This window comes from Bombus huntii, chromosome 13, assembly GCF_024542735.1.
Source record: "Bombus huntii isolate Logan2020A chromosome 13, iyBomHunt1.1, whole genome shotgun sequence".
NCBI classification, from domain to species: Eukaryota; Metazoa; Arthropoda; class Insecta; order Hymenoptera; family Apidae; genus Bombus; species Bombus huntii.
Window position 1 is genome coordinate 8,234,937 of NC_066250.1, and position 22,566 is coordinate 8,257,502.

General features: G+C 38.5%; 1 protein-coding gene and 1 long non-coding RNA gene across 3 annotated transcripts in view; both read right to left on the reverse strand.

The window, feature by feature from the left end:
* Positions 1-22,566, reverse strand: part of LOC126872355 (uncharacterized) — a 327,311-nt gene that overhangs the window by 25,910 nt on the left and 278,835 nt on the right. The gene's annotated exons all lie outside the window — the stretch shown is intronic.
* On the reverse strand, positions 6,589-14,297 carry LOC126872382 (uncharacterized). Its single transcript, XR_007691959.1, has 2 exons — positions 13,529-14,297; positions 6,589-7,185 (listed from the first exon to the last, which is right to left on the reverse strand). It is a non-coding gene; the product is annotated as an uncharacterized LOC126872382 (long non-coding RNA).

Below are 22,566 nucleotides of genomic sequence, written 5' to 3' on the forward strand. Positions count from 1 at the left end.
GTTGTAGGAATTTCACCAACACGATTTTTAAATTTCCAATTATACGAACGCCTATTTCTCTCTGCCTCTCTTTGGATTTGCATAAAATGCAAATACGAGATTAAATATGCTCGAATTACAAACTCAATTTTTTTGGCTGGTTAAATAGTTATTAAGAATTTTTATTCAGAGGTTACGAAACAATCTTGAGACATTTATTCTAAGTGCAATATTTTTTTAGTTTCACGTCGTAAACGATTACAGGTCCAGATTACTTCAGTTCATGATTATACAATTTTCTGAAATTTTCTATAAGCTTCGCAATTTTTATGCATAATAATTCTCAAACTCCTCATTTACTACCTTTTCCGTTTTTACACGAATTTCGGTGACTGAGAGGGTTGCATTTTATTCTCTTTATTTATATTTTTTCCGATTTGCTCCCATTCATTTTGTCATTCATATAAATTTAAATGACTAACAGGATTCCATTTGGTATTTCTAATTTTCTCTATTTATATCTCTCTCCAATTTATTCCCTATATTAATTTCCTTATTTACGTAAATTTAAATAGCCAACAGAATTCTCTTCTTCTCCTGTTTCCAGGTTTCTTTATAATTTTCATGTAATTATCAATTTTTCTTACCAGTGTGTTATTTTTCTTTTACGTTTTTTGACATGGATCCGAATGATCAACCGGGTTCCATTTTTTAACTGGTCTCCGCGATTTATTTCGGTTGAGCGGCTCTTGATGGGCGCACGACATTTTTCGCGAGCAGTAACGAAAGAACGCGCTCGAGTGAGATTCAAGCCCGATCTCCGGCAGGATTTTCGTTCGCTGTTGTATAGTCGTAGCCAGTCCACGGGTTGCGCCCGTGGAAGATGAGTTTATGTAGCGAGAAACGAGTCTGCGTTATCTCCTGTTACGCTGGGAGCAGCTCAGCTTCTCTCCACAACGTTGCACGCCATTTTATCCCAGGCACTTTCTGCGTTTTAGCATCTGGTAAATCCATATAGAATGGACCGAATATATTTATCAATTTCTTTCAGGCACAGATTTTTCTCCATACCTGTTAACTTGTCGCTAAAATATCGCTATTATATGATTTTCATTTAAAAGATGGGAACCTTCTTATGCGATAATTTACTCGTCAATGATATCGTCATAGTTAGGTAGGTATCAAGTGGCAGATTATGAATTTCTCTTCTTTATTGAAGCGATTTAAATCTCCACGAACAGATTATTTTGCAATAGATTGTATATTATAAATTATTTTTTTATCCCTTCAAGTTCCAATCCTTCAAAAACAAAAGATAGTTTGCACAAACAATTTTTACAATCTGATAACTTTCCAATCGGAGAGTCACTTGCGATTAATTTCTAATTTAGAGAATTCACTCGTAGAATTTTATTTCTTTCGTTATCGAACATGCTACTCTTATGTGAAATATTTGCTAGTATTAGTAATTTGTAAAATCTCTCTAAAATTATGGAAACACGATAGAGCGACTTCTTTGATGATGTTAGATATTTGTTTAATCTGCAGTAGTTTCTATAAATAAGATTTGTATAGGTTTTAACAGTTTTTACTTTTTCAATGAACGATTTAATCATCAGCTCGCAATCTTTTCGAAGATATTTTCTTCTGTCTTTCGAGTTCTATCTTTGACCATCGTATTCCCATTTATCTGTCTTTTCCTTCCGTTTTTGCCCGCCAAGATTAGTTTTTGTAGACTTTTCTTCGATCTTTCCAGATTCATTTTTCCTCTTCGGCCTTTAAGCTTCCCCTGTCCGTTCTTGAGGAACAGGAGAGGTTCAAGTAAGGGTGATAGGAGAAAGGTGAGATAAATGATGAATGAGAACGGTTGTAATGGGCTGATCTACTCGTTCATGGGACCGATAGACCCGTGTCTTAACCATAAAATCATTTAATAGCTAGAACAACGAATCTCTGCAAAAGGGGATTTCTAAAAACAGAAATCGATAGAAAGTTCTCTTTCTTCTTATTTTAAGAAAAAGAACAAGAAGAGAACAAAATTAAAATTTTAGATTACAGCTTTTATATGTATAAATTCTCGTGAATGAAATTTATAGAAAGTGTTGGATGCTTCCGCTTCTTTATTTTATTTTCATTGTTTCAATGAATCAGTTTAGTACTTATGTCGAAACGTTTTTGCGTTTTCACAGGTAGTCTCATCCCGAGGTTGTTTCGAAATTGCAAATCCCTTTGTGAAGCGACTAAATGACGTTATCGTTAATTGAAACGGACCGGCTGCGCCCAAACCGCGCGAAATTGCAGGCCCCGTTGCAGAGACCTCAATAAAAGCGAAATAAACGAACGCACTCGATCGCTTTCGAGTCTTTCTCATATCTCGAAACAAAAGCTTTCAGCAGTTTCCCGATAGTTCTACAAATCCGTTACCATTCTCAGGTATTGTACTCGGCAAGCATATAAATGACAACTAACAAAGGAACAAATTGCAATTGTTGTACACCTTAGAATACGATCGCTAGATTGCGGATTTTTATGCATTTATGGGAAGCTTTAAGATACAAAAATCCATGGAATGTACATAATTTACAAAATCATAAAAAATGTGCGAAGTATAGTTATCCCTTATGATATTTAATAGTCGAAACAATTTTCTACTTGAGCTCAATTTTTGTTTAATTACATAAAAACGCGAATTTGTACAAATATCAGTAGTTTAACAATCATTGACAAAGATCTTCATACAATTCTTATAACTAGGCTATTTTTATTTACATAAAGCATATTGTGCTTATTATGTAAATCTAGATAAGTACACAGTAATATAAAAGTACAAAAGTATTTTCCAATGAAGTGTCTTTTGTCAGGTGCTATACATTTCATTCTTATAATACTAAAGTTTCGTAGTCGTAAAATATTCTAAAAATACTCGTAAAAATACTCTTAAATGATACGAAATTTAATATAGTCAATTAGATCTAATTAATTGATATTTAAAAGTAATATCAAAAATGCAACGATGCGCAAGTACTTATAACCACTATGAGTGAAACAGCTTTTAATCATTTTGGAATAGTATTACACTGTAATTTTGTATCGTAATATCGTAGAGTTTTTTTGTTTTAATAAAAATGACCTTCTTATAGATTGTACGAATCTAAATAATTATGTAAATTCAAACGAAAATTATTGTTCTCTGTTCGTCATTCTTTTTCGTTTCATTATAGTAATTATCATGGAGAATAATAGAGTTTTGTTTCATTTCCTTTGAAACATTTCTTTGGTGAGATTACATCGAATACTAAATGAATTTTGGCCAGTGATTATGCATTTGCAAACGATATGTGTTTGCAGCAGTCGTTTCACGCTACTGGACACTGTAAAATTACACGATTTTCGATGTGTCAAAACTCGTTGTTCCGAATGAAATCACGAGACCTCTAAAATGCTGTTCATATAATCCACAAGTATCCAATAAGGCCACTGATAGGCCAATAGCGGCGCGACTCTTTACCATTTGCTGATTGTTGCTAAATTACTTATGTAATTGCAATTCGTATTGCTGGCTTGCAGCGTAGTTATTGGTTTGTTCTCTTGTCAACTGCTGCTTTTATTGCTGGCTATAATTGCCATACATTCTTTTCATTACGACTTTTTTACAATTGCGATCTTTTTTAAAACCCAGGAGATATTACACGAAATATTGCAAAATTATTGTCCCGAAGAGTATTTCGTTTTTCTTAACGCTAGAACTAAAAATGATGAGTTTTATATTTTTTGATTTTGCAAACTACTGAAAGCATGCAGTTGCTTTTGGCAAAATTAATTCTCAATGTTTTTCACTTTTTTTCTCCAGAACTGTTTTCGATGTTCGTAAAGCGCAAAACTAGTCGTTGGCAAAGTTTTTTATTAATTATTATTAGGTTGTCCCAAAAGTTTCTTTCGTTTTATAAGGAAATAATCGAGGCACAATATTTTTTGTTTTATATTGTTTTATATTATTTTATTGAATTATGTATGATTCATTTTGTTCTATTGGAACATATCATACATAACTCAATAAAATAATATAAAACAAAAAGTGTTGATTATGGATTATTTCCTTACAAAACAATCTAATAATTTATTTCTTACTTACACTCCCGTCCACAACTGTCACAAAACTTAGGAAAACGTGATAACCCTAATTTGCAACTTCGATGTAAATAACTTTTACAAATTTCTTTTTACATATTCAAAATCGTTTCCTTGAGACCGGCAAGTATCTTAATACTTACGAAGGGAAGTGTATTTATCAGCGATCTGACACGCTAGACACGATTACGTGTATCTATTTGTTTTCATTACATCACTTTAATTTCAAACCATTCGTATACTACAAATCGGTAGTTCTAATATGAAATTTTAATATATCATTCGTAAATATCATCACTTCATCACAGTCATTCTTATTCCCGTCAGAAGTGAATTCTAATCCAGTTATGTTGAAGATTTCCTAATAATATCTAGATCTGATGAAAGTTCTATCAATGAAAGTCGAGGCGTGAATAGGATAAAAGAGAAATCGTAATGATCCTCCGTGAGAGGCAGGTGAATGAGAACTTTAATATAAATGTCGAGACAGGCTATTAGCTGAAATAAAGGGGCGTAAAAATATTCACCACCAACGCCGAAACAGTTTTTCTCCTTTGTTTCTTTCAAACTATGCGCAAGCTTTTCATTCCTGTTTCGTCTTCAATTTTATTATTTCGCTCTGAAACCCTGCCATTTTTCTCCCATTTTTCACTCGTTTGCGAATATAATACTTTCGTTGAGCTTATTCGAACAACAGCCTTCTTAACTAACTTACAGCAAGTATTCTCGTCCGTGCTTCGAGTTGTGCTAAGATGTTATCATAGAACGATGGTCGATAGAAAGTTCGTTATAACTACAGAATTTAAAAAGCGTTTAGAGGCGAAGGCAACCGTGTGAAATCGCTTTAACCTGGTCCCGTCGATCCCGGGAACAAAAGACTGAATAACCGTAGATTGTAGTCGCTTTTTTGAACGACAAAAGAAATATGAATAATTCTTTAATCTTTCATTCTTCTACGATTTTATTTCTGATGAAAGTGAGGGGATTACAGCTGGTGTCGTTTCCGATTGTTTCAACGTTGTAGCATCGAATATTTATAATTAACGGTTGAAGAAAAATTTTAATTAAAGCTACATTCGATGACAACTGGCGCGCGTGGTTCTGTTTACAATTTAATCCGTAATTTCCTTTAAATTTTAATAATTTATTCATTTAATATTCGCGTTATGCAATTCGACTCGTTGTTAATAATGTAGCAATTAAAATTTTGCGATCTTTCTCGTCTGAACTTCGTTGCCCTTTATATTCTTTAGCCAGTCACTCGAGATAATTGCCGGTTAACTTTTTCTACTAGGTTGGAAAGTTTCTTGCGAACCTGTAAACTATCGCGAAGACTAATCGACTACCGGGCTCGAGTAATCTAATCGTTTTCTTGACCCGTGTTTCTTCAGCGTTTCACGTTTTTCTTTATCACTTCGTAATGGCCGTTTTGGCTTCCTTGCCATTTCGACGCTTTTATCGTTATAAAGCGCCAGCTAGAAAATAACGTGGCGGCTATTACAATAGCTCGAAAACAACTTTCTTGTCATTTGTCTTTCTCGTTCTACAACTTGTTCTTCCCCTCTTTGTTTCTCGACATTGCTTCCTGCAATTCGATACCATTTTTCAACGCAATACTTTTTCTGATCTTTTTAACCGTGTTTCCAGCAATAAAGTTTAGTAATTTCGAGAGTGACGATGCATTTATCGATTGGCTTCGACAAGTTTTCCCGAGAATATCTGTTAAACACTTATTAGCATACAAACAGCGATTGGATAAAACATTGTACATAATAATTATTAATTACGTAGTTGATTGTTGATATTCATGCATTTATTTATGAGATAGCTAATGATAGAAAAATATAGGGAATGCATATTATTCGTACAAATATATGAAATATCTAAAGTATAATACTTGTTACAGTATTTAGTAAGCGAAACGTATTGGCATTTAGATTCCATTTTTCTGGTTACGTTCATAAAAATATGAAATTTCCCGAAAATTCAAAATAGCCATTTATACATGTAAATATAGAAAGTAAATATAGAAAGTAATTATAACGTTTAATAAACGAGAAACAAATCATTCAGATCCAATTCTTTTAGTTATATCCACAAACATATGAATATTTCCATTATTTCCACTATTTTCCGGTTCATTTTACAATCCTTCTGACATTACATCTAATAACAAAAATCAAATAATAATAAAAATTTCTAGAGTGGCAAAAGGTATTGGCAGATATCCTTGTTTTTCAATGAAAAGCTTCTTCATCAGGTTCTGCGTTTCATCTTTATTCACATTCAATTTTTGTAGTTATATGCAGGTACTATTAAATCTGTATTCTCGACCAATCGCGGGGAGACGTAATCGAGAGGAGAGACGTCAACGAGAGTCGTAAATTCTCGTTACGATTATAACAATCGACACCACGAATTGATCGATCCCCTGATTTCCGTTGAGATAATAGGGGTGATTGATTTTGTATAACACTGTGATTCACAGAATTATAAATTATATATTTCCAACACTTAGATTACACTGTCGAGGAAAGATAAATAGATAACAACTTGTCGCACAAGGATGAGATAGATATGTGCGCTAGAGTAGGGCTCTTATAGTGAAAGTTAATGTATTAGTGGACGTAGCACTATAATATATTTAGGAGAGGAGATGTATGTTCGACAACACCGAGAACCGACAAAGATTTGCGTAAAGTATGCGACTCTCGCGCTATGTGTAGACTGCCGCGATAGGCGTTAGTTTTTAGATTGACTGTCGCTCTTTTTCTAATACGGAAGAAAAGTTCGGTGTGGGTGTGCCCCTGTGCCTAAAGAACGCGGATTCGTCGTTCCCACTTTCGTTAGGAAAAGTGAGGGTAACGAACCGCGGTGTCGATTGATCATGACCTGCACTACTGCTCGAAGGGATGAGTAGGAAGTCTCCTACCATCGTGGTGGATAGATGACCGTGTTCGTGAGGAAAACCTAGCTTGTTTTATTAGAGGGCTATTCGGATTTTCCTAATGGGTGCATACCCGCTTTCTCCGTGTTTTAAGTGCGCCTAATAAACCCAAGGACCTCTCTAAAAACCGACTGTGTTTCGAGAATATTTTTAAGCTTTAGAAATTCTTCAAGACAAACGGATTGAAGACACATGGCGAAACAATACAGGGAAGTGAAAGTTATGATGGGTCCTTAGATTTATTGAGGGTCGAAGTGACGTTACGCAGGCCGGTTGTTGTCCGGTCGCGCGGGCTGGCGTGCAGATGTTTTAGGCGGCGTAACATCCTCCCCCCGTTGAGAGGGCACCGATCAAATTCTGGCTGTGGAGTCAGGTGCGTCGTTGGTGACCTCCTTCGCTCCGTGTGGACGTTCCGCCTCGTCTGGATCTGGGTGAATGGGTAAGGGGACCAGTCTTTTGACACCGCGGTCCTGGATGCTTGTTGCCGTCTGCACGGTAGCGGTCCAGATGATTCCATCGGCTCCTGGATGGACCTTGATTACGCGGCCTAAAGGCCACTGCATAGAGGGCACGTTATCCTCCCTGAGGATTACTACGATGCCTTCACGAATGTTATGTTTGCCCTTGTCCCATTTCTTGCGGCGGATTAGTTCATTTTGGTACTCTCGATACCATTTGCTCCAGAAGTGCTGCTTAATCTGGTGAATGCGCTGCCAACTGGATAGCCGGCCTGATGGAACTGTCCTGAAATCACGCTCCCGTAAAGTGGTTAGTGTGTCACCGATTAGAAAATGACCGGGAGTGAGGACAGGAGGATCTTTCGGATCGGATGAGATGGGAGTCAGTGGGCGTGAATTGAGAATGGCTTCAATTTCGATCACAAGGGTGTTGAGGTGCTCAAAGGTCAGGAGCTCCGTGCCGACAACGCGGATGAGATGGCGTTTGAACGCTTTAACCGCGGCTTCCCATAAGCCGCCAAAATGTGGTGAGTTCGGAGGATTAAAACGCCATTGTATTTGTCGGTCGGCGAGAAAATTCTGTACTCTATCCTGGTGGTCGTCGGACTGCAATAGGGTCCGGAGTTCTTGCAGTTCCCGGTTAGCCCCGACGAAATTGGTGCCGTTGTCAGTAAGGATCGTTGCGCAGTATCCTCGCCGCGAGATGAAACGGCGTAGCGCGGCCAAGAAGGCGTCGGTGGTTAGGTCGCTGACTAACTCTATGTGGACCGCCTTTGTTGCCAGACAAACGAATATGGCGGCGTACGTCTTGATTTTACGTCGGTTGCGGTCCCTCCTCTCCTTGATGTAGAATGGGCCGCAGTAGTCGATTCCGACGTTCGTGAACGGCCGCGATTCGGTAATACGCGCCTCTGGCAAATCACCCATCAAGTATTCCACTGGTGGAGGATTGGCTCTGTAGCAGCGGACGCACCTTCTGAGAGTGCGCCATACCTGGCTACGGCCGTCGATCGGCCAATAGCGCAGTCTCACCGCGTATAGTGTAGCTTGTGTCCCTGTGTGATGATTGTTCCGGTGCTCTTGCTCTATAATTAGCTCTGTCACCGGGGATTTCGGCAGGATGATCGGGTGTTTTTGGCTGAAGGATATAGCGGAGTTGGTTAGTCGTCCTCCTACCCGGAGTATCCCATCTTCGTCGAGGAAGGGGTTTAATGGCTGTAGTTTCCCTCCAACGTCCTCGCTTCGATTTTTCTGGAGGGTCCGAATTTCAGGCGCGAAATGACTGGATTGTATTATTTTTATTAGTCTGTTGTGCGCTGCAGTTAGTTCGTCTGTGGTGAGATGGGCAGATCGGTGTTGCCTATGTCTCCATCGAAGACACCAGGCGACGATTCTTATTAGTCTTGGCCAAGACGAGTAACGATGGAGGAGTGTGTTGTCGTTAATATTCGTTTTCAGACAGATCGTCTTTCTTTGCTCCGGGAGGTCGACTACCGGTGTCGGGCTCCAGACCGGCCAATAGTTTTCGCTTTGCAGGAGCCACCTTGGCCCATTTTTCCAAATAGACGGACATAGGAATTCCTTGGGCGTCTGGTCTCGGGAGATGAGATCCGCTGGATTATCGTCGGTAGGCACAGGACGCCAGTCGGAGATATTGGTCTTGGTCTGTATCTCAGCGACTCGATTCACCACAAATGTTTTCAAGGTGTGCGGCGAAGACCTGATCCAATGGAGTACGATGGTGGAGTCAGTTCAGTATACGATCCGCGATATCTTGATCGTCAGGGCCTGTCGTATTGACGAAATCAAGGACGTCAAAATAAGTGCCCCGCTTAATTCGAGACGTGGTATGGAGAGCGATTTGAGCGGCGCTACCTTCGATCGCGCCGTGAGGAGTCGAGTCCAAATATTGTTCTTTTGGTCCGTCGTCCGCACGTAGACGCACGCCCCATATGCCCTTTCGCTAGCGTCACAGAATCCGTGTAGCTCAATTTTCGTTGCGGATTCTATGATGGTCTTCCGAGGGAACCTTACCGCATTTAACAACGGCAATTGTGTGTGGTATTTGATCCATTCTGTGTGTACGTCTGTCGGAAGGGATTCGTCCCAATCTACCTTCAATGTCCAGACTTGTTGCAAAATCATTTTTGCTCGAACGATTACCGGCGCGAGCAATCCTAGTGGATCATAGATTTGTGCGATGACTGAACTGATTGATCGCTTTGTGACTCGGGAAGTGTCACTGATCGTCTTGACCGAATATAGAATGGAATCGTCGGCTGAATCCCAAAAGACGCCGAGTGTTTTTAACGTGGATGACGCACCGAGATGTAGTTTCTGGTTGGTGTCTTCCTCAGGTAGCCCTCGTAGCAGATCCCGATCGTTTGATGCCCATTTGCGGATATTTAGACCGGCTAGCTTGAGTAATTTCGTGAGATCATTCCTGACTGATAAGGCTTCGTCCTTCGTATCGGCTCCGGTCAACGCATCGTCGACATAGAAGTCTCGCCGCAGGATCTGCGCTGCTCTCGGAAATCGAGGTCCCTCGTCTTCTGCCAACTGTTTGAGACATCGGATGGCCAGATACGGGGCTGCGGATAGACCGAACGTTACGGTGTTGAGTCGGTAAGTTTCGATCTCTCTGTTGTCGGCACACCACAGAATCTTTTGATAAGGACGATCTTCTGGACGTAGGATGAATTGACGGTACATTTTCTCGATGTCGCCGGTAAGGACATATTGAAATGACCGGAATCTCAATAGGGTGTTTCTCAGGTCTCCTTGTAATTTCGGGCCTGTATGAAAGGCGTCGTTTAGAGAAACTCCCGTGGTACTTGATGCTGAGCCGTCGAACACAACCCGGAGCTTGGTGGTGTCGCTCGACTCCTTGATCACGCCGTGATGTGGTAAATAATATCCGTGGTCGGTGGCGTGATCCGTGTTGATCTTCGTCATGTGACCCAAGTCTAAATATTCTTGAATCACAGCACTATACGCGGTTTCATATTGTTTGTCGCGTTGGAATCGACGATGAAGAGATGCGAGCCTGCTCATTGCAGCGGCCTTCGATGACCCTAGTGAGGAAAGCTTTTCGTTGAATGGTAATGCAACGATGTATCTGCCTTCCTTGGTTCGTCGGACATGGTTTCGGAAATGTTCTTCACATAGTCGTTCAGATTCCGAAAGATGAGTAGTGGCCGGTCCCTCGTCGATCTCCCAAAACCACGCAAGGTCCTCTTGCAGAGCCGTTATGATTGCGTGGAACGTATTTATCGCGGTTTGGGACGTTGGACTCCCCCCGATTACCCAACCGAATCGTGTTTTTTGTAGACGCAGTTCAGGTTCGCCTGGTTGCGTCAGATTGACCTGCCCGATGCACAGCGACGCAAATGTTGATCCGGTGCTAAGCAAGACATCGATCGGGGCTGGGCAATGGAATTGTGGATCGACTAATTGGATATTTCTGGGTAATCCCAAACTCGAGGGGTCGATGGGCTCATTTGGTATGAAGGTCGATATGGCCGGGATAACAAGAAATCTCAATGTTTTCTTATACTTGCCGGTTGGGATTTGGACGAGGAGGTTGGGGCGGTGTTCTTGATCCGTGCTGAGCGTGACTCATACGAGGCATGCTCTTTCGTATCTCTTGGAGCCGAAGATGTATGTTTCCGTGAATTATCGGATGTACGCCTCGACTTGTGGGACGACCGCGACTTTGATGATCCAGATGGTGATTGTCCAGCGGAGGCTCGCTTGTGTGATGAACGACTGCTCGGCGACCAACCGCTTGCCGACCGACCGCTCGACGATCGGCCGCTCGACGACCGTGAGTCTACCTGGGTTTGTTCGCGGTGTAGATAAGTATGGTGTCGGTGACCGCAGATACGACACGAACCCGATGTACACTGTGTCGGCGAATGTCCTCTGCCTAGGCAATTTATACACAACGATGCCTTCCTCACGATCTGAAAACGTTTTGTCGCTGATTTGGCCTTGAAGATTTTACAGTGTCTGAGCTCGTGAGGTCCGTTGCAGGTCGGACGCACCAACGTCCTGCTGGTTGCAGCAAAGGTTCGTCCATGCGGTATGGTTGTTCGCTGACTGTGGTGTTTGTGGGTTGACCCTTTTGATTCCTTCGCTTTAGAGAGGAATTGAATCCCGTTCGCCCGTGTTTTAAGAAAGTCTATCAGATGCTGATAGGATGGCATCTGTTGGCGGGGCAGTGTGCGTTGCCATTTACGCAGGATGGACGAGGGCAATTTCGACGCGAGCAATTCGATAATCGCTATATTTGATGTGACGGGCTGTTTTAGGTTTTCGAGCGCCTTTAGATTTACGCTGATGGTTTTCAACAAATCCTCTAGGGCTTCTGGAGTTTCCTTTTTGATTTCCGGATAGTTGCGCATCAAATTCCAATGGTGCATGCAGATTTGGAAGGGGCAATTGAACTTATCCTTCAGTGTGTCAAGCGCGATGGGATAGTTGGCCTCTGTGAGTTCTAGTGACTGGATACTCCGTGCGGCCCGTCCAGTTATAGATAAGCGTAGATGCTGGAACTTTTGGACCTTCGTCAAACTTTCGTTGCGGTCCACTGTGGATGAGAACGTGTCGTAGAAATAGGTCCAGTTCTCGAGGGCACCGTCGAATTGAGGCAAGCGGACCTCTGGAAAGGTGGTCGGCTCTGGTTTCCGGCATGTCTCGCCTGTTTTTGTTGTCGACGGGGTTGTTGCTGATATTTGATCAAAGAGATATAGGAGTCGCATGTCAATCTCCCGATGCTCTTGCGATAACGAAGTTAAACGCGCAGCTTCCCCCTCATCTAACCCTTCTAACTCTTCTTGAACCGCGAGTATCCTCCTCCAATTATCATCGAACGAGTTGCGGCAAGATGTTAGGAAGGTTCTGTTTGCCTTCCCAGACGCTTCGTATTCATCGAGTTCGCGCCTTATGGTTGCAAGTCGATCGGCTAAGGCGCCTCGTCTCCGCCGTAACGTGCTGATTGGTTCAGTTTGGGCCATATTTGATTTTAGTAATAGGAACGATCTTACCTTGATCAAGTGGACGTTGATCTGGGATTCGGTTGCTACTCGTTACGATGCGGCGTGGGCTCGTGTCGATGCTGAGCGAAGGAGGTGCTCCTCACCGATGGCGGTTCCTTTGGTCAATTGACTAAGTAGTTGGAACTTGGATTTCACGCGACACTGTATAGTCACTGGTCAGTGCACTTTTTGGTGGCACGAAATCCGGCTCGAAGGACCATGTATTCTCGACCAATCGCGGGGAGACGTAATCGAGAGGAGAGACGTCGACGGGAGTCGTAAATTCCCGTTACGATTATAACAATCGACACCACGAATTGATCGATCCCCTGATTTCCGTTGAGATAATAGGGGTGATTGAGTTTGTATAACACTGTGATTCACAGAATTATAAATTATATATTTTCAACACTTAGATTACACTGTCGAGGAAAGATAAATAGATAACAACTTGTCGCACGAGGATGCGATAGATATGTGCGCTAGAGCAGGGCTCTTATAATGAAAGTTAATGTATTAGTGGACGTAGCACTATAATATATTTAGGAGAGGAGATGTATGTTCGACAACACCGAGAACCGACAAAGGTTTGCGTAAAGTATGCGACTCTCGCGCTATGTGTAGACTGCCGCGTTAGGCGTTAGTTTTTAGACTGACTGTCGCTCTTTTTCTAATACGGAAGAAAAGTTCGGTGTGGGTGTGCCCCTGTGCCTAAAGAACGCGGATTCGTCGTTCCCACTTTCGTTAGAAAAAGTGAGGGTAACGAATCGCGGTGTCGATTGGTCATGACCTGCACTACTGCTCGAAGGGATGAGTAGGAAGTCTCCTACCATCGTGGTGGATAGATGACCGTGTTCGTGAGGAAAACCTAGCTTGTTTTATTAGAGGGCTATTCGGATTTTCCTAATGGGTGCATACCCGCTTTCTTCGTGTTTTAAGTGCGCCTAATAAACCCAAGGACCTCTCTAGAAACCGACTGTGTTTGGAGAATATTTTTAAGCTTTAGAAATTCTTCAAGACAAACGGATTGAAGACACATGGCGAAACAATACAGGGAAGTGAAAGTTATGGTGGGTCCTTAGGTTTATTGAGGGTCGAAGTGACGTTACGCAGGCCGGTTGTTGTCCGGTCGCGCGGGCTGGCGTGCAGATGTTTTAGGCGGCGTAACAAAATCATACGAAATTTATTACACTACCAATTAATTGTAGCCATTGTATTTATTTATTGTGAACTTCTTCGTTAAACTCTTGTTTGGGATTTTTTACGAAGGTCGATTATTAATTACTAATTTTATTTGTGTTGTCCAATTTCGTTTGTGTGCAGAACGATCGCGGACAGTTTACGGACTATTATTTATTCAGCTATACTGCAATGGGGAAATTCAATAGCACATTATTGATTGGTATCAATAGCGTCGAATTTGATTCGATGACGGAATGCTTGAATTACGGTATAAACTGATTGCAGAAACAAATTTTTCTTATTCTTCTCGCGTTTTCGATAAATTTCCGGCCTCGCAACTAATTGTGGAACATGGTCTGTATCTGACCGTGTGGACCTTTATTAAATTTTATCATCAAATATGACTGGCGTTTATTTACTCGTAAATTTCCCCACTAGCGCAATATCGTCTGGCTGTATCTTTTTGTTTTCATCGCCTCGATTTTTTTTTATATAGATGTATTAAAAGGGATGCAGAGGCGAAACGAGGAGGGGTTAATGTTTATGAGTAAAGTTGGGATTAAAGTCCGTCTTAGTTTAAGCGTGCTATAGCTCGTTGGAGAAGAATAAAATTTCTTTTCGTTAGAGCATAATTCTTTGAGCAACGAAGCACGGACATTTGTTGCAAAACAAGTAACTACTAATTATTTATTTATACATCTTAAATCAATTCGGAATTATAATAACGTAACATATGAGGGGTGAAACATTTTTAAAAATTTTTAATATGAACAAGTTGTAGGTAAAGTTAAGTAGTAGGTAAAGTAGTATCGTGAAATAATCATGTGAAACTCGATGAACTTGCAAGCATTACGAGCTACAGTGCAGATAGAAAGTGAAAATGCTGTCACGGCAAATGGGAAATGAGTTATCGGACCCAGCGACAGGTCTGTGGCTCTTTCAGAAAAGCGGTTGCCTGGAAAGCCGAACGTGATCATATTTGGTCATGGACGACTATAAAAACGTGTATGTGATAGGAGTATGGGAACTATTCAGAAGGGACGCTTTGGCGGTAAAGGTGGTTGTTATCGTTGGTTAACATGAGTTGTGAGTTGTTAGTTGGGACGAGTTGTGCGTGTCGTTAGTCGTTACGAGTTGATTAGTTGTATTGATTCAGTTATTCTAGTTGAAATATGTTAATTTATTACGAAATATTTTTAGTTAAATAATTATAGTTTTCTGTTCTATCATGGTAAGTAGGTATATAAAATAAAGTCACTATAATACGTACTCATAAAAGTCTGCAAATTCATAACAAAATTTTCTAAATCAATCTGGATGTTATATAATTATCTCATTTTTCGGAAAGAATTCAGCTGTATTATCTTTTCAGTAAGTTTCACAATTCTCTCTCTCTCTCTCTAATCTCTCTTTCAATTATTATAATATTTATACTAAGATTTATTACATATTAATTTTGCCACTACAATTCTCTATTAGAATTAACATCATATTTTCTTCAATTTTTCTTTATATTCTTCAATTTAAATTCTTTCAGTATAAAAATGTAAGTATACAGTATATAATATAATATACAAAAGTATATTCTTATTTTTAGAAATATGTACTTGTTAAGTATCACGGCTCTTATACTATTCTTCGCGCGCAGAAATGAAAGAACCATGAAACATATTATACTTAACATTAGCTTCTATTAACAGATGAAGGATAATTTTAATTATCCTAAGCCTCAAAGACGGATCAAGGTGGAGGATTAGTCTGAATTCGATATAACTCACTAGATCGATACCATCATACAATGGCTGTGAAATGCTATTATTGCTGATGAATTACCTGCTTGATGAGACTGGCTAGAACTGCATGTTATCGCGTTTCGAGAGCTTCGTGCAAATACGGTCGATAGAGCGGACGTTCATACTCTCGATATAGAGTACGAGACTTTTGACTGACATATTATGTCTTTTGCAGGTGTGCTCTTTCTGTAATTTCCGTTGCCGAGCTAAGATAAACGTTTCAGCGATAAGCCAATCGCCCATTCATTCTCATCGTTACGCTGTCACACGATAAACGAGTTACGTAACATTGGTGAGTGATAAGAAATAATCTGCGATAAAAATCGTAAATTAAATTACAAAGTTTTTAGTGTCAAGGCATTCACGATATAAAATTGCTTAGTTACTTTCCTAGCCAAAATAGCTTAATCATATTATTTCAGTGATACGTTTAAAGTCTGTAGTAGACTTTACAAGTAAAATGACGCTCTACTTGTCAGATAGTAGTAAGGGATACGAATTAATACGTGATATAAAATGAAAATTAAATTTCAAAGTTAACTATGTCTAGGACGACAATAAGTAAATAAATTAAATTTGAGAGGAAAAATTAAATTTCCAGATTTCATGTGTTCCTAGCTATTTTATGCAAAATCAGAAATTATTGCAAATGAATATAGTGGTTTCATATAAAGTACATAATACAAAATTTTATATTTATATACAGACGGGTAGATTTTAATATTCATAAATAGAACGGGAGTGTCACAGCCAGACACGTCGATATATCGACATTAAGTTACGATTTCGCGTCGTGAAAAATTTATCGTTTAGTCATAAAACATCTATTGTATTTTAAAATACCTCAATGAGCAGAACGAATATTGGAATATATATAGTTAGTGGATTAATTGATGTGTCTGTATATTTATCTATTAGCTTTTGGATTATATATATTATAGAAACTATATCTGTATCTATATTTATGTGGTGTATAACGATGTAAAGCGAAATTAACTAAATAATTGCTTCGTTAATAATGATAGATCTACTAATAATGGAATAATTGACATTTATTTCGTGGAATCAGATTCGAGATTAGAGATTGTAAACGATATTAATTATAGTAAAAAACTGCTGATAAAGTTATTAATTTTATTATTTTAGTGCGACACGAGTTTATAGACAACGAAATAGCTATTCGAATTGCAGATGGTAATAATTAATCGCGTTCAATAGTATCAAGGTCTGGTCTGTGATGCGTGATATTCGATTGTATGATGACATTAGCCAATTCTGAAATGCAATGACAGGAATAGTTGATAGTCCGAAGGACTTGTTATTCTCACGGGACTTCTGTAAGTTAACACCTCGTGTCTGTTCCGAAGCACAAAATGATTCGATTACGCCAATACATCTTATTATCTGAATCAAATGGTATTTCTGCTAATATCTGTCTCTCGCGAAAGCTGGATATCTGCATAGCACGAATCCAATAATAGAACCATTGGTACGTGCTTTCATGGGTTTGTAAAAAAATTTAATTAACGAGAACTCGATCTAAATATTTTATACATTTTTGCATATCGCGGATATTTTAATAAATTACTTTAATAAGAAATAATCAGTAATAAAAGTTCATAAAAAATGGGAGAAACTCCTAAAGAGAGTATTAGTATTACAATCCTCTATTTTAAATAAAGATGAGTCTCAATTGTTTACGGGACTGTTCTACCATTCTGCGTTACTTATTAACAACACTTTAGGAGGAATTGTAACGGAGAAATTGGCCAACTTCTATACATAGTTAATTAACCGTAATTTCCCCCAGTATCTGACCGAAACAAGGATATTATCTACTAAACCGTGCTACCTACTTTCGAAGTTTCGTTTCGCGTTTCTCAGGATATCTCGTGTCAAATAAAAGAGCGTTGCTGTCGTGCTAATTAAAACGATTCAATTCGAACTTTTCAGGAAAATAAGTTATATGGAGAAATAGGTAACTTTTTAAACATTCTCTTCCGACGTAATGAACATGATAGGCCTCTTTTCCCTTACGTGTACCTAATAATAGGCCAAGTTTGTTAGTAAGCTGGCAGGCATGTGAGGTCAGACGTGCGAGTTTAATAACAAACTTAAATCCAAAGGAGGAAGTTCGCGTCATCCCTTTGCTGACCTCTCGTATAACTCCGAGGGGTGAGAAAGTAGCTACGCCGATAAATTCTTGGCAGTTACAAATTTTCCTAAGTTCATCGCGTCGTTCCCGAATACTATACTTATTAACCTTCTCCGCGTTCCTTATCCTATCTTCTCTTAACTTATCAAAAATGAAATTATTCCTTTATTACAGGCGTTCCATTTTCAATCTAGGCATTCGCCCTTCGAACAAAATTTCTAATTATTGGAAAGTTATCACTTTATTCGTTCCAACTCATAAATTTGCAAATTAAGATCCGTCTTGCGATATAATATAAAATATGTATTATATATTCCAAACATAAAAGAGAAATAATGGTTCTGTCGCGAATAAAGCTTCCTAAAGTTGTGGTTTATTGTTTATAGATTTTTTCCACCACAAATTAAAGATGACATTCCTCGAGTTATTATTAAAATTATCTAAATAGTAATTTATAAAAAAAGGTGAATATTTGCGGAGAAAAAGCATAAATAGGGAAACGAATGAAGTAAAAGTTTTCTAAAAATCATAAACTTTATTTAACGAACGAATGTCCCAGTTTAAAGTAGAATACAAATGCTACCTTCTGTTTCATACACTCCGAAAATTTTCCGAAAGAGAATACTTTATTTTTATTCGCAAAAAGATATTGTGGCGCGTTTTATGAGTTGGTAGCTCTCAGGTAGACTGTTCGAGGGTAGGTTGATTTATATTTACTTCGGAGCGTTACCGGAGTTCATTCTTCATTCTCAAAGCTCTATTTAGAGAGTATCTTTATACAGTCTTTCTGTTTCACGAGTTTATACCTTCTTTCGAAAATAGATAGAGACGCCTGTCAGAAATTACGCGACGAAATTAAATTCACGCAGTCTTTTGCCTAGGATTTATAGTGTTCCTGATCCAGCTTCCTCTTTTGCAAATCCTCACAAAATCTCTTTAAAACTTTACGCTTTCGGGGGTTTCACAAGCCGAATCTGTCGAGCGTCGAGCAACAGGACAGAAGTTTCCCAGTTTCGTGTATATTCTCTTACCCGCACAGAGTTTTGATTTATCGTCCTGAGTACTTTCAACCTTATAGTCCTCTCACAGTAGCTTCGCGTGTACATCAGGATCTTTCATAACTTTGTCCCGTTTTTTTCTCCAGCCAGGAGAAATATTTTAAAATTTCTTTTTCCTCCCTATTCATATCATGGAAATGCTTAGAATTTGACGAAGAGAACTTTACCACAACTTTGCCGTTTGATCTTCGTCAAAATTTTGTCAATTATCAAATTACGTTTCCTATTAAATTTTCAGATTGTGAATACGAACCCTTGCGTAATTCAATTTATTCAAAAACTCTTACACGCATGTTGCGTAGATTGAACGCCAATTGAATATAAAATATGTAGGAATACAAATTGATACTAAAAAAAACATTTGGTATATGTACAACACTCAAGTCTCATTTTTATAACACATATACTCACTTTTCACTCTCGATGTACGAAGTTTATTCTTTGTTCTACTAAAACCGGTTCTTGGTAAATACTGATGAACATAATACAACAGTGGATTTGAAAGAACGATTATACGAAGGACCATTACGCTTAAACGAGCGTGAATAGGTGACAGCAACTTTGATGAGCAGTGTTTAAAGGAGCACTGATGACCACGATTGGCGTCGCAGAGGCCAATCGCTTGCATCATGCGAAAAACAAACCGGTATCGGATGAAACGAGCAAAAAATGAAACGCAATTGTGCGTGTGTAAATGTTCCATTGTTCGTCGATGCATACGTCTTTTCCTAACTATCTACCGAGCCATTGGCATTGTCGTGAATATTTCAGCATTACGAACAACGAGCTGGAAAATCAAGCTGCTGGATATGCATCGAAAAGAGAAAAAGGGAAAAATCGTCTTGTTCAAGAATATGTACAGGATACGAATAAGGTTTGTCGATATATGCTAAGAGGGATGGGAAAAAAGGGTGATGTTTGGCGGAAAAGAACGAAGTGGATTGTAGGAATTGGGTGACAGCGGTGGGACTAACGAAGAATGAAAAGGGATTTGGAAATTTTGTCTTTGTCTGGTCCATTTTTTATTCCCAGCGAGGCGTAATGGACAGATTTATGATACTTGTTCTTTATGGGTTTACTCCGCGGTAACTAAGATTTATCAATTTGGGTAGATAAAGGTTGGGTCATAATTTATGTGTTTTCAGACTTTTCTTGCACACGTTAAAGACTGACGTTTCATTTGCAGCTTTTACTTTAGCGAATAAGAAAGAAATATTTTCTTAGTTCATAGAAGTACTATATAATTTTTACTATTTATTTTAATTAACTTTCCGTTTACATCTTTTTTTCACGAAATTAAAAATCAGTACAGGCGAATTATTTTTTTTATTTCCTATAAATGCGAGTATAATGATACGTATGTATATGAGCCTCTTAGAAACGAAACTGATCAATTCACTTTTTATTTATTCCTTAATTTCATTGCATCAATGCGTAATTAATGTTTAACAGAAATAGGAACAAATCACACAATTGCAAACCTCGTTGACATTAAGGCCGATCTAGATATTCGAAAATTGCCACTTTGTAGTCGATTCATTTAAGACAAGAAACTTAATTTCCTTTCTTTTCTCCACGCAGAATTGTATTTCTACGCCGGTGACACATGAAAGAAATACAACAAAGGGGTCACGTAAAATAGAAATTACGTTGGATTGATTAATACGATTTGTGTGCAAAACTCGAAGACGCATACAGATGAGGAAGGGCAATATTGCACATGGAAACTTGATGTGCCACGGTTTAAGGTCCACTGATACTACTACCTTCGTCACATGATTAATGATGTGAAGTTGTTTATTGCCTCCACTGAATTTTCATGCTGTTTTATGTATATCTACGGATATTGTAGATTTTTTCTGCAAAAGGAGATATAGGAAGCATAAAGTAATATCTTTGGATTTCTGTGTGACACTTATGTCATCGCAGAATTTTCAAATCCATTAGAAGAATATGACAAGCTGAAAATTATAGCGATATAAAAGTTTGAATCATGGGTATTCATAATTTCAAAAAATATAATAAATCTCTTGTAATGATAAATTTTAAACAGAATTTTATGAGTAATAACAATAAACAGATTTACAACACTGTCGATTCTTAGCCAATTATATATCTTCGTCTATAATAGATGCAAAATTTTGACAATCTCGAGGTGTAATAGGTATTTTTATCTGCTTTTTGTTAGTCTTATTAACGAGGAGAATTAAGAATTAAACGTTTCCTGAGTTTTCTCATTTTCGTTTGCTATCCTGTCGATGTGATTTGTAATAAAAAATTAACATCGGATACGTTGCTCTGTCATCTCTGAAAATTAGAAAAATAATAATCATATTGTATATGAGATACATAAATGAGTTCGCAACGCATGATAAACCCTTTTTTTGAATCTTATATACGAATTTATAATTTATAACGTTGGAAGAACTAAATCTACGTAAGAAACCAACGAATACGTTCTTCTCATACCAAACTTAAAAATGTTCACCTCTTCGTCTGATATGGACCATTGTATTCTAAAATTATGTACGAGTGATCGATGTTAAAATAAATCGATTTCGTCGAGGTATTTAATATCCACTGGCATAAAGATTCTTTAATACACCATTAATTGTGAAATATACTCTACGAAGGTTTATCGGGATAGCAGGATATTGCGGTCTCAATGAATCGATACGTTTCCGCAAATCAACCGGCAGCTTTTGAATTTACGAGACACAGCAGAGGCTTTTATAAACGCCAAGTGAAATGTACAGCCAGGAGAAACAATATAGCGTGGTTAACGTGCCTCATGCACTGAACTTGTTTTTTCATTTTACCTAATACAGAGATATCAATTATACGCGTAATTCAACGATGATTGATCATTATCTGATACTTTTATCGATAACATTCAAATTCCTTATTTTCCGCTTAAACATCGATTTTTATTTGCCATAGTTTATGTAAATGTAAGCTGCTTAACATAGACATTGTATAATCTAGACATTATGTAACCGAATTTACAATGTAAATATGCGCAGTATATTATAGAATGGAAATTTCGTCTATTAAAAGCTACACATATGTGTATTATTATTGTATGCATTATATATGTATTGTATTTGCATGTATAACAAGGGAAATACATCTCTAGATGTATGGAGAATGCAGAAAATTTTTAATTTCACGGTCTGTAGAAGTCTATTATAAAAAATCGAAATGTCTCGTGGAAATTTTATAAACTTGGAATGGCTCGTTTCTGTTGATTTTGTGTGCTTTTTATAACCAAAATTTAGAACGTAAAATTAGAATAGTGCTTCAATAGTTTTCTATATATCTTCCAATTTTCATTTCTTTGGTTTCAAGCCTTATATTTTAGTCTTCGATAAATCTAGCGTTAGAGAAGAACTGTCAAACTGTAGTTTTAACAAACAGGCATCTGAATTTCAAATTTCCTTTTACGTTCTCTTCGGGCATGTTCGGTAAATTTATCGCGTCTTTCGTTTTTACGTAATCACATAACAACATAGCGCGTCGATAACAGACCACAATATCGATTTTAACTGACGGTGACGCGAAAGGTAGTTATGCATCCTGTCGGAGGCACTAACCAACAAGAAAATCCACCTGATAGAATGGTTCGCTGAATCTTCAAATTGATTCTGCGAGTAATTCCGTGGGGCAATTCCTGTGATACAATGACCCGACGAAGCGTTTGTCGCCTCCACGAAATGTTAGCTCCACCTCCCACGGAAAATTAGTTCCGTTCCAATACGTAACATTCTCCTTGAAGTGGCGTGTCACGATGTTTTGCTCTTCTCCGCTTAAGTTGCACAAACTAATTG